Below are 13,573 nucleotides of genomic sequence, written 5' to 3' on the forward strand. Positions count from 1 at the left end.
AAAGAGAGGGTTCCATTGTCTGGAAAGACAAGGGCCAGCCAAGGTCATACCTTATCTGATATGATCGGGGGAAGAGGAGGAGCCTCCTCCTCATTCCCCGAAGCGAATCTCCTACTATACACTTGAACATGTTAGAAGAAGATAACCAAGTGCCAGAAACATGGACTACAACTACAACTCAAACGCCGAGTCAGCAGAGGGTGCACAAATCAACAGGGCCTACCACTCTCCGAATGTGACCATAATGAGACCTGGAAGAGTTTTCAAGCCTCCATACAATCTCAATTCATAAAGTCAGAGAGTTGCGAGAGGGAGAAGGGGATAGCACGACTGTAATGAAAATACTTTGGATAAAGACTTGGGGGATGTGTAGTATAAGATTATCTGGCATAGCAAGGGTTAATGTAGGACTGGGAAAATTTACTGCCCACAGTGTGGTGTAAAGGGACATGTGACCTGAGACTCAAGTCAGTTGTGGACTAGACAGAGACCGTGTAGAAGCAAGCATGGCATTAACTCATAGCTTGGACAATACCTTATATATATGTACATAGTTATGTGTTATCAGTAATGTTAATGTTCAACCAAACCATACACAGAGCCTATTTGTGAGACCTATCATACATACAATGTACGACACCCAACCCCACCCTTCACTGCATTGCCCCACCCCCGCCCAGCTCTTCTTTGAAATAGTAGCCATGAGATCTCATGCCTTTTCCTGTGAGACCAAGCGCGGAGTCAGTTTAACATCTCATCCGAAAGACAACAGCTCCGGAAGTTAAATACGATGGAGGTGACTCTCACCGCCTTCACATGCCATTCACTGGGATGGAGCAGTGGGGGAGGGGGGTGTGGATGTGTGCGTAACAACCCTTCAACAAGGCTGCCTCATTGACACTGGCCATTTAGAAAACTGCCTGCGCCTGCTGATTGGCCTCGTGATCACACAGATCATGTCCGGCAATGTAAGTAGCATCCCAATGGCCATATTGTGTGGGATCTTGCACTCTCTTCACTCCCACTATTTTCAGGGGTGATGGGGGAGAAGATGCCAGGAAAAGGTCAGAAAGGCGGAATTATTTTAGCAGACCTGGAGGAGCAGGGTGACCCCTGGACCCCCTCCCCAGCCACTGCAAATCCTCCCTCACCCAATCCGCCGCACACTGAGTTCCCTCCCCCAACACCGTGACACTACCACCCCCCACCCCAACCCTCTGTGTCCCCTCTCCCAACCATCCTGGCCCTTCAGATGGGATTTAACTCGTTGGCAGCAGCTGCGGCCTAGTTTTAAGGCTTTTGTCAGGCGAGCTGTGTTGTACAGGCTGGATTATCTCCCAGGAACTCACCTGCTCACAGTGAAACAGCCAATGGTCACAATGGACCCCAAACATCTAATTTCAGAGACTGTGTAGGTTAAACTCAGGTCAATGTTAAACTGTCAACTTTTGCACAGTTGCTGGGTTAACAGCTTCCTTCAGGTTCCTATTAAACTCACTCTGCACAGGCCCTTGAGGTATGACCACGGCAACCAGACAAAAGCCACAAACAGAAATACATCCCATGTCACATAACCCTGTCACCCACTTCAACACAAAATTCACACTGAGATTCATGAGCTTAACAACTGCCATTAAAATAACCACCCAACGTGTGCAACACAGGGAAAAGAATTTAACATTTGGATAGCACTTATCATCGTCACAGACATCTCCAAGTGCTTTGCAGCCAATGAAGTATTTCTGTAGTGTGGCCATTGTTGTCAATTCAGAAACAGGACAGCCAATATGCTTGCAACATGATCTCACAAATAGTAATTATAATGACCAGATAGTCTGTCTCCTTTTTGTTGTAGGTTGAGGGATAAATATTTATCAGCACACTGGGATAACTCCCCTGCTCATCTTCAAAGACACGTCACATACCCATCTCATGTAAAAGACAGCACCTCCAACAGTACAGCACTCCCTCAGCTTTACACTGGATTGTCACCTTGACTTTGCACACTTGTGTGGGGTTTGAACCTAAAACTTGTGACTGCATGAGAGGCAAGAGGCAACCGCTGACCCATGGCTGATGCAGTGATCAGCACCACACCCCCCACCTTAAACATTCCCTCCCTCCACGACCGACACACAGTGGCAGCCATGTGTACCATCCACACAGCAGCAACTCCCATCCTAACAGCACTGTGGGTGTACCTACACCACACGGACTGCAGCGGCTCAAGAAGGCAGCTCACCACCACCTTCTGAAGGGGCAATTAGGGATGGACAATAAATGCTGGCCCAGCCAGCGACACCCACATCCCATGAATGAATAAATAAAGCCAGGGCTCCTTCGACAGCACCTTCCAAATCCATGGCCTCATCTACCTAGAAGGAGAGGGGGCAGCAGACTCATGGGAACACCAGCCCCTGCAAGCTCCCCTCCAAGTCACTCACCAACCTGACTTGCGTATATATCTCCATTCCTTCAGTGTCGCTGGGTCAAAATCCTGGAACTCCCTCCATAACAGCACTGTGGATGTACCTACACCACATGGGCTGCAGCGATTCAACAGGGCAGCTCACCACCACCTTCTCAAGGTCAATTAGGGATGGGCAACATAGCTGACTGCCAGCGATGCCCACATCCCGTGAAAGATGTTTTAAAAAAGCACGTTATGCATAGTGATATGTGGCGATGGATTGGCACAATCACACAGACAAACACTTGTGGAACTGATGGAGGGATGCATTGCCTGACCCAGGCTGTAATGGAAACGATGTTGTGCTTTGATAATTCTGCTCAGACATTAGCATGTGCCAAGTCTTACTTATACTGAAAACTGTCACCCAGACGCCTATCACTTCAAATAATTTCAGGACTTAAAGGGTTAATTGATCCTGGTATCCTCATTAATCGAACACATGGCCTCAGTTTCCTTACATTGTGATTTGGAGGAGAGATCACAAGCTGGAAATTCCTGCCTCTTTATCATTGCTTGTATCCTATCCCATATCCTGTTTTTCTATCAACCTTGTGCTCACTAACCTACATTGACTCCCCATTCAACCAACACCTTGATTTTCAAATCCCTATCTCTTAATCTCTCCATTACCTTGTCCTCCCTATCTCTGTAACCTCCAGTCCCACAGCCCTCTGCACTTCTCCAATTCTAACCTCTTGCACTTTTCCCACTTTTGACCCTCCACCATTGGTGGCTGTGCCTTCAGCTATGTGGTCGCTGAATTCCCTCCCTACATCTCTCTGCCTCTCTACTTCACTCTTCTCCCCCTATAAGATGCTCCTGAAAACCTGCCCCTTTGGCCACTTCGATAACGTCTATATGCCTTTTGGTATGAAATTATGTGCGATAATCTTATTGCAAAGCTCCTTCGGATGTTTCTCTGTTTTAAGGGTGCTACATGAATGGAATTTTTTTGTTGGCAGAGATGGCATTGCAGGGCTGGTGATTGAGGGTTTGTGCTTGCATGCCCATTGCCTTGTGCCAGTGCAGCTGGTTCTGGAGGATTCTGACGCTCAGGGGGGATTCTTGCTGATTCATATTCGCACTGATCGAAGCCGTTCACAGTATCTGCCACTGGAACCCTGGGTGAGCTGCCAGAAAGCACGGGCACTGTGAACCCACCCTCGCTGGGACCTTGGGCGGTGAACTGGCACTGCCCGACAGGCGAGACTGGCAGATTGCTCAAGAAGAGCGGTAACCGTGAGTGATATCCACTTCAGGGTCAAACGACGGAACACCTCGTAGACTTGCCCCCAGGCCTCGTTCTTTGGCCCTCAGTATCCATTGGCACAGATCTCTCTGACCTTCAGTACCCAGTGGCACGGGGAGCTCAGACCCTCAGTCCCCACTGGCACAGAAAGCTCTGACCCTCAGCACCCACTGGCACTGGATACTCTGACCCTCAGAACCCACTGGCACAGGGGTATTCTGATCAGGGGACATTTCTCACAGGGCAGCTCTGAACATCCCTCCCAATCCAGCCCCACCCATGAACATGGGGGAGTGGGGCCAGGAGCCCTGGAACAGGAGGAGACCATTCAGTCCCTTGAGTCTGTGGCGTCAGTCAACTCGATCATTCTTGATCTGTATCTTAGCTCCACCCTACCCATCCTACTTTAATAGCTCCAATAATGTGATATCACAAAAATTGATCAAACTCAATTTTGAAATTTTCAATTGAACTTCCGATGTCAAAAGATTCTTGGTGGGGAGAGAGTTCCAAGTCCCACTGCCCTTTGTATTTCCTGATATCATCCCTGAATGGCCTGGCTCGAATTTTAAGGTTCCGCCCCTTGCTCTGAGCGCCACTCCCTCACGTTCCCCCCACCCCCTCATGTTCCGACCCCCCCAGATGAAACAGTTTCTCTCTATGTACCTTAATGTACCAATTCCCTTTAAACATCTTAAACACTTTGATTCAAATTCTTCTATTCAAGGGATTACAAGCTGAGTCTATGTGCAACCTTCCATCTTAACTTAACTCTTTCAGTTGTGATATCGCCGCTCCTTCACTGTCGCTGGGTCAAAACCCTGAAACTCCCTCCCTAACAGCACTGTGGGTGTACCTACACCACATGGACTGCAGTGGTTCAAGAAGGCAGTTCACCACCACTTTCTCAAGGGCAACTAGGGATGGACAATAAATGCTGACCCAGCCAGCGACACCCACAATCTGTGAAAGAATTAAAAAAATTGATTCTGCTGTATCTTCACTGCACCCCTTCCATGGCCAATATATCCTTCCTGAGGTGCAGAGCCCAGAACTGAACCCAGGTACTCTAGGTGGGGTTGAACCAGAGCTCTGTACATATCTCCCTCCATTTAGTATTCCAGTCCTCAAGATTTCATTTGCCTGTTCACCATCTGCAAGGCACAAGTCAGGAGTGTGATGGAACTCTATCCACTTGCCTGGATGAGTGCAGCTCCAACGACACTCAAAAAGCTTGACACCATCCAGGACAAAGCAGCCCACTTGACTGGCACCCCATCCACAAGCATTCACTCCCTCCCCCACCATCGCACAGTAGCAGCAGTGTGTACCATCTACAAGATGAACTGCAGTGACTCTTCGACAGCACCTTCCAAACCCTCGATCTCTACCACCCAGAAGGCACCTAGAAGGCAGCAGATGCTTGGGAACACCACAGTCTGCAAGTTCCCCTCTGAGCCACGCACCATCCTGACTTCGAACCACATTGCTGTCCCTTCACTGTCTCTGGGTCCAAATCCTGGAGCTCCCTTCCCATCAGCACTGTGGGTGTAACTACACCACAGAGGCTGCAGCAACTCAAGAAGGCACCACCTTTGTAAGGGCAATTAGGGATGGGCGACAATTGTTGGACTAGCCAGACATGCCCCAAACACCCACAATCTAATACAATCGACATTAATGGCTTAGATGAAGAGGCTGAGAGTAATGCATCTAAGTTTACTGCCGATGCAAAGCTAGGTGGGAATGTAAGCTGTGAGGAGGACACAAAGGGCTTGCAAATAGGCAGGCTAAGATGGAAGAGAAAAAGAAAATGCTGGAAAAATGCAAAACACTGCAGATGCTGGAAATCTGAAAGAAAAACAGAAAATGCTTGAAAAACTCAGCAGGTCTGACAGCATCTGTGGAGAGAAAAATAGAGTTGACGTTTCGAGTCCACATGACTCTTCTTCCGAGACTCTGAAACGCTTTTTCTCTCTCCACAGTTGCTGTCAGACCTGCTGAGCTTTTCCAGCAATTTCTGTTTTTGCTTTTGCTTTATTTTGCTGCATTTTGCTTTTAATTTAGGTTAAGGTGGAAGGCATATGAGGAAGTGTGAGGTTAAACTTTCATCATAAGGAAGCAGAATACTTTTTCAAAAGGCATGAAACTCGTAAATGTTGATCTCCAGACAGATTTGGGCATCTTTGTATAAGGAGCACAGACAGTTAGCATGCAGACAAGAAATTAGGAAGTGAAATGGCATTTTGGCCTTCACTGCAAGGGAATTGGAGTACAAGGATAATGCAGTCGTGCGACAGTTGTACAGGGTTTTGGTGAGACCACATCTGGAATACAGTGTGCAGTTTTTGTCTTCCTTGTCTCCATATCTGAGGAATGATACACCTGTCTTGAAGGCTGTACAGTCTAAGTTGACTAGGTAGGTTCCTATGATAAGAGGCTAAGTAAATTGGGCCTACATATTCTGGGGTTTAGGAGAATGGTAGGTGATCTCATTGAAATGTACAAGTCTGTGAAGGGGTTCGATAGGGTGGACACTGAAAGGTTGATTCCACCCCTGGACTGGGGAATCTAGAACACGGGGGCACAGTCTCAGGATAAGGGGCCGATCATTTAGGACTGAGATGAGGAGAAACTTCTTCACTCAAAGGGTTGTGAATCTTTGGAGTTCTCTACCCCCAAAGATTGTCGATGCTCCTTTGCGGAGTATATTTTACAGAAAACCAAGGGATATGGGGAGCGGGCAGGAAAATGGGGTTGAGGCAGAAGATCAGCCACGATTGTACTAAATGGTGGAGTTAGCTCGAGGAGCCCAATGGACTCTCCTTGTGCTCTTATTTCTTATGCTCTTAGCTGTTTGATGGATCTGTGCCATACCTGCCCCTGGCCCTTGTTTATTCCTTTGTGCGACATGCCAGATTGGCATGGGGGACAGGGGAGAGAGATTCTGCAGCATCCTATTTTGAGCGTTGGATCTTTGACCTTTGCGGTTTTTTAAATATGACGTTAGGACAGGGCTAGCTCAGGCACCTTGTGGGGTGAGGGGAACAGGACTTATCACTACCACATCACCGTTCCACCGTGCAGGAGGCTGAGCATCAATGAAAGGGTTAATGTCTGGGGTCAGTCAACTTGTAAGCAAGGAAACATTTCGAACCAGGACATTTCAACAAAGAAAATTTATCACAAATAAAACTGGGAATGCCTGAGGACAATTTTTAATGGTGCTTTCTGGTCTGAAAGAGTCTCTGATGTGGTCAAGATGTGGTCTTGATCTAAAACTCCAGTGCCATCTTGGTAAGGAAGCTGAATTCAGCACTAGAACCAGCTCTTGGGAGGATTGTCAAATGGATGAGCACTTATTAAGGAGGCTACGCTGAATTTTGTTGGATAGCATTTGATTTGATGCCCTGTACACCTAGAGCTGGGGCATTAATATATATCAGAAAAGCAAGGGCCCCCAACACTGATCCCTGGGGAACTCCACTACAAACCTTCCTCCAGCCTGAAAAATATTCATTAACCACTACTCTCTGTTTCCTGCCACTCAGCCAATTCTGTATCTTTGTTGTTATTGTCCCTCATATTCCATGAGCTATAACTTTTCTCACAAGTCTGTTGTGTGGCACTGTAACGAATGCCTTTTGGAAGTCCATGTACACCACATCAACAGCATTGCCCTCATTGACCTTTCCTGTTACCTCTTCCAAAAACCCCAGCGAGTAAGTTAAACATGATTTTCCCTACAGAAATCCTAGCTGGCTTTCATTAATTAACCCACATTTGTCCATGTGGCGATGAACTTTGTTCCAAATTATTGTTTCTAGAAGCTTCTCCACCACTGAAGTTAAACTGACTGGCCTGTAGTTGCTGGGCTTATTCTTGCACCCTTTTTTGAACAAGGGTATAATGTTTGCAATTCTCCAGTCCTCTGGCACTGCCCCTGAGTCTAAGACTGAACAGTTATGGCCAGTCATGGTCTCATCAGACCCCAGTGCCTTATCAACTTTAATTACAGGAATCTATCCAATATCTGCTCCCTTTCAATTTTAAATCCTCTAGTGTCTGAATTACCTCTTCATTCACTCATGGTCTGGGTAACATCTTCCTTGGTAAAGATGGATGCAAAGTATTAATTTAGTATCTCAACTATACTCCATGTCTAAACTCCCTTTTTGGTCCCTCATCATCCCTACTCCTCCTTTTACCACCCTTTTACTATTTCTATGTCTCTAGAAGACTTTGGGATTCCCTTTCATGTTAGCTGCTAGTCTCTCTTCATACACCCTCTTCGCTTCTCTTATTTGCTTCTTCACCTCCCCTCTGAGCCCTCCATATTCAGCCTGGTTCTCAATTGTATTTTCCACCTGACAGCTACCAGAAACACACTTTTTTCTTCCTTATCTTAATTACCATCTCCATCATCATTCAGGATTTGTTTACCAACCTCTCCCTTTCGAGGGAGTATACCTTGACCGTGCCTGAATTATCTCTTCTTTGAGGGTAGCCCATTGATCAGCTACTGCTTCTCCTGCCAACCTTTGACTGCAATTTATTTGACCCAGATGTGTTCTTATCCCATTGAAGCTGGTTTTCCCCCAGTTATTTTTTCTTACTTTAGTCTGTCCTTTGTCCTTTTCCATAGTCATCCATGGAGCTCTGTTTTTGTCTGCCCTAGCTCTCCATTTTGAGGGAATGTGCCTTGTGCCCAACCCACCTTTTCTTTGAAACGGTTCAGCTACCGTTTCTCCTGCTAGGCTTTGGCTCCAATTCTTACCCCATTGAAGTTGACTTTCCCACAGTAAATTATTCTTCCTCTGGGTTGTTCATTGCCCCTCTCCATAATCATCCTAATCCTTACGATACGATGATCACTGTCCCCTAAATGTTCTCCTAACGACACTTGATCTACTTGGCCCGCCTCATTCCCAAGAGCCAGGTCCAGCAGTGCCTCCTCCCTCATTGGACTGGAAGCATGCTACTGAAGAAAATCCTCCTGAACACACTCTAGGAGCTCTTGACCCCCCTCTGCCCTTTACACTGCTATCATCCCAGTTTATATTTTGATGATTAAAGTTCCCCTTTATAAGTATTCTATATTTTTTCCACCTCTGTAATTTCCTTGCAACTTTGTTCCCCTACATCCTATCTGCTAGTTGATGGCCTACGGACGACACCGAACAATGTAATTGCATCTTTTTTCTTCCTTAGCTCCAGATGACTGGATTTTGTCCCTGACCCTCCTGGTCACCCTCTTTCTCCAGCACAGTAATGGTCTCTTGAATCAATATTGCCACCCATCCTCCTTTTCTTCCTAATTCCTATCCTTCCTGAACACCTTCTGTTTAGGAATATTTAAAATTCAGTCCTGCCCCTCCTTGAGCCAGTCTCTGTTATCACTACAACATCATATTTCCACAAAGCAATATGTGCCTCTAACTCTCCAATCTTATTTACCACACTCCATGCTTTCACATACGTGCACAGTAACCCTGATTTAGACTCTATTGCTTTCTCTCTTACTCTGACCTCACCTATTAATTTACTAATTCCTAATCTAGTGTTGCCTATCTTTCCCAATATTCTGTTCACGTTGGTATTCCTGTCTGGTATTATCTCCTGGTTCCCTGCTGAAAGAGATATGAAATCAGACTTTCTTACAGGTGTGTCTTATTATCACGGCAACCATTCAGCATCTGTTTCCAACTTTTCACCAAAATAAGACTCCCCCAAATATATAAATTGACAGATAGGAGGGAAACAAGACAGAGGCAGAGAGGGAGAAAGAGTTAAGAGACGGAGAGTTAACAGGAGGAGGGAGGTAAGGTTGTGGTTGGGGGGGGGGGGGGGGGGGGGGGGTGGGTGGGTGGTGGTGGCGGGGGGAGACAGAGAGAGTAGCAGGAGAGAGAATAACAAGAGGAAAGAGTTAAAGGGTTATGGAGGGACAGGTAGAGACAGCCAAGGAGAAGGAGCACAGGGAAGTGAGAATAACTGAGGGCAGCAAAGGCAACTGATAGAGTCTTTGTATGTCTTATCAGTGTGTCTCTCACTCAATCACTCTCTCTCTCTCTCCCTCTCTCTCACTGTATCACTTTCTCTCATTGGCTGTCTCCCTCTGTCTCATTTTCTTTATTTTTCTCTGTTGCTCTCTTGCTCTCATCTCTTTGTCTCTCTGTCCCTGTCTGTCCCTGTATCCTTGTCTTTGCATTCCTGTCTCTTTTTGTATCTCTCTCTTTCTGTATCCCTCTCTCTCTGTATCTCTCTCTTCCTCGGCCCCTCTCCTTTCCTTTATTTTTGTCTTTGTTTCTCTCTCATCTTTCTCCCTCTGTTCCTGCCTCAGTCTCTCTCTCTCGCTGTCTCTCTGTATGTATGCATATACATTCCCTTTTCTAGCTTGACATAATTACTATTCACACAGCAGTGACCACAGTAAAAGGGTAAATGGTTATGTTAATTAGACAATATTAATGATAATGCAATCATGACATCGGGGTCAGATGGCCAAGAGGCTCTAAGGGAGCAAGACGTGGACAAGTCTGTGCCCAGAGAATAATGTACTTACTATGAGGTCTTGGTTATAAATAGTGGAAAGAAATTTTGAAGAAAAGCTAAATGCTGACTATCTCCAGATCAATCAGAGTGTAAAAGAAACCTCATTGAGCTAAAAGACAATGCATGTGAAGGGCAACAAGCCAAACCAATAACACCTTCCTGGAGCTGGTGCTAATGACTCATTTTGTAATCAGTGAGGACAGCAGAAGTGGAAACTGTCTCATTTCAGTCCTCCACCTCAAGTCCGCACCTGTCACACTCAGTCTTTGATACTTAATATAGTATCAAACATCATCCTCTAGTATTCCCGTGAAACTGAAAGCAAGCTCAGCTAAGAACTTTCTGTTGCTTTCTCAGTGCCTCTCTCCGCCAATATATTTTTTTTATTCATTCACAGAATGTGGGCTTCTCTGGCTGGGCCAGCATTTATTTCCCAGCCCTAGTTGCCCTTGACAAGGTGGTGCTGAGCTGCCTTCTTGAACCACTGCAGTCAGTTTGGTGTAGGTATACCCACAGTGCTGTTAGGAAGGGTGTTTCAGTGTTTTGACCCAGCGACAGTGAAGGAACGGCTGATATATTTCCAAGTTACGATGGTGAGTAACTTGGAGGGGAACTTCCAGGTGGTGGTGTTCCCTTCTATCTGCTGCCCTTGTCCTTCTAGATGGTGGTTGTCATGGTTTGAAGGTGCTGTCGAAGGAGCCTTGGTGAATTCCTGCAGTGCACCTTGTAGATGGTACATGCGGCTGTTATTGTGCGTCGGTGGTAGAGTGAGTGAATGTTTGTGGATGGGGTACTAATCACGCGGGGCTGCTTTGTCCTGGATGGTCTTGAGCTTCTTAGGTGTTGTGGGAGCTGCACTCATCCAGGCAAGTGGGGAGTATTCCATCACACTCCTGACTTGTGCCTTGTAGATGGTGGACAGGTTTTGAGGAGTCAGGAGGTGGGTTACTCATCACATGATTCCTAGCTTCTGACCTGCTCCTGTAGCCACAGTATCTATATGGCTTGTTCATTCAGTTTCTGGTCAATATGCTAGGTACGACTAGGTATGACTCCAACCAGTGATGATTCCCATTGACTCCAGTTTTGCTAGGGCTCCTTGCTACCCCAGGATGTTGATAGTGGGGGATTCAGTGATGGTAATGCCATTGAACATCAAGGGGCGATGGTTGGATTCACTCTTGTTGGAGATGGTCATTGCCTCATACTTGTGTGGTGCAAATGTTACTTGCCACTTGTCAGCCCAAGCTGGATATTGTCCAGGTCTTGCTGCATTTGGACATAGACTGCTTCAGTATCTGAAGAGTTGCGAATGGTGCTGAACATTATGCAAACATCAGCGAACATCCCCACTTCTAACCTCATGATGGAAGGAAGGTTATGATGAAGCAGCTGAAGATGGTTGGGCCGAGGACACTACCCTGAGGAACTCCTGCCGTGATGTCCTAGAGCTGAGATGACTGACCTCCAACAACCACAACCATCTTCCTTTGTGCTAGGTATGATTCCAACCAGCAGAGAGTTTTCCCCCTGATTCCCATTGAGTCCAGTTTTGCTAGGGCTCCTTGATGCCACCCTCGGTCAAATGCTGCCTTGGTGTCAAGGGCAGTTACTCTCACCTCACCTCGGGTATTCAGCTCTTTTGTCCATGCTTGAACTAAGGCTGTAATGAGGTCAGGAGCTGAGTGGTCCTGGCGGAACCCAAACTGGGCATCAGTGAGCAGGTTATTGCTAAGCAAGAGCCGCTTGATAGCTCTGTTGATGACCCCTTCCATTACTTTACTGATGATCGAATATAGACTGATGGGGCGGTAATTGGCCGGGTTGGATTTGTCCTGCTTTTTGTGTACAGGACATACCTGGGCAATTTTCCACATAGCCAGGGAGATACCAGTGTTGTAACTGCACTGGGACAGCTTGGCTAGAGGCATCGCAAGCTCTGGAGCACAAGACTCCAGTGCTATTGCCGGAATATTGTCGGGGCCCTTGGCATTTGCAGTATCCAGTGCCTTCAGCCTTTTCTTGATATCACATGGAGTGAATTGATTTGGCTGAAGACTGGCATCTGTGATGCAGGGGACCTCCGGGGGAGACTGAGATGGATCATCCACTCGTCACTTCTGGCTGAAGATTGTAGCAAATGCTTCAGCCTTATCTTTTGCACTGAAGTGCTGGGCTCCCCCATCATTGAGGATGGGGATATTTGTGGAACCTCCTCCTCCAGAGAATTATTTAATAGTCCACCACCATTCACGACTGGATGTGGCAGGATTGCAGAGATTAGATCTGATCTGTTGGTTGTGGGATTGCTTAGCCCTGTCTATCACTTGCTGCTTATGCTGTTTGGCATGCAAGTAGTCCTGTGTTATAGCTTCACCAGGTAGATGCCTCATTTTTAGGTATGCCTGGTGCTGCTCCTGACATGCTGTCCTGCACTCTTCATTGAACCAGGGTTGATCCCCTGGCTTGATGGTAATGGTAGAGTGGGGGATATGCCGGGCCATGAGGTTACAGATTCTGTTCGGGTACAATTCTGCTGCTGCTGATGGCCCACAGCACCTCATAGATGCCCAGTCTTGAGTTGCTAGATCTGCTCGAAATCTATCCCATTTAGCACGGTGGTAGTGCCACACAACACGATGGAGAGTATCCTCAATCTGAAGATGGGACTTCGCCTCCACAATGCCTGTGCGGTGGTCACTCCTACCGATACTGTCATGGACAGATGTGTCTCTGGCAGGCAGGTTGATGAGGATGTTTTTCCCTCTTGTTGGTTCCCTCACTACCTGCCGCATACCCAGTCTAGCAGCTATGCCCTTTACCCCCCTCTCACCATGTTTAATTGAGATAGTAGAGGGAGCTTCAGTTACTCTGTATCTAACTTGTGCTATACCAGCCCTGGGAGTGTTTCATAGGGACAATGTAGAAGGAGCTTTACTCTGTACCTAACCCATGCTCTACCTGCCTTGGGAATGTTTGATGGGGACAGTGTAGAGGAAGCATTACCCTGTATCTAACCCCGTGCCGTACCTGTCCTGGGAGTATTTGATGGGGATAGTGTAGAGGGAGTTTTACCTCATATCTTACCCCGTGCTGTACCTGTCCTGGGAGAGTTTGATGGGCACAGTGCAGAGGGAGCTTTACTCTGCATTTAACTCAGTGCTGTATCTGTCCTGGGAGCGTTTGATAGGGGCAATGTACAGGCGATTTTACTCTGTACCTAACCTGCGCTTTATCTGCCTTGGGAGTGTTTGATTGGGCAGTGTAGAGGGAGTTTTACTCTGTACTTAACCCTGTGC

This window comes from Carcharodon carcharias, chromosome 33, assembly GCF_017639515.1.
Source record: "Carcharodon carcharias isolate sCarCar2 chromosome 33, sCarCar2.pri, whole genome shotgun sequence".
Taxonomy (NCBI): domain Eukaryota; kingdom Metazoa; phylum Chordata; class Chondrichthyes; order Lamniformes; family Lamnidae; genus Carcharodon; species Carcharodon carcharias.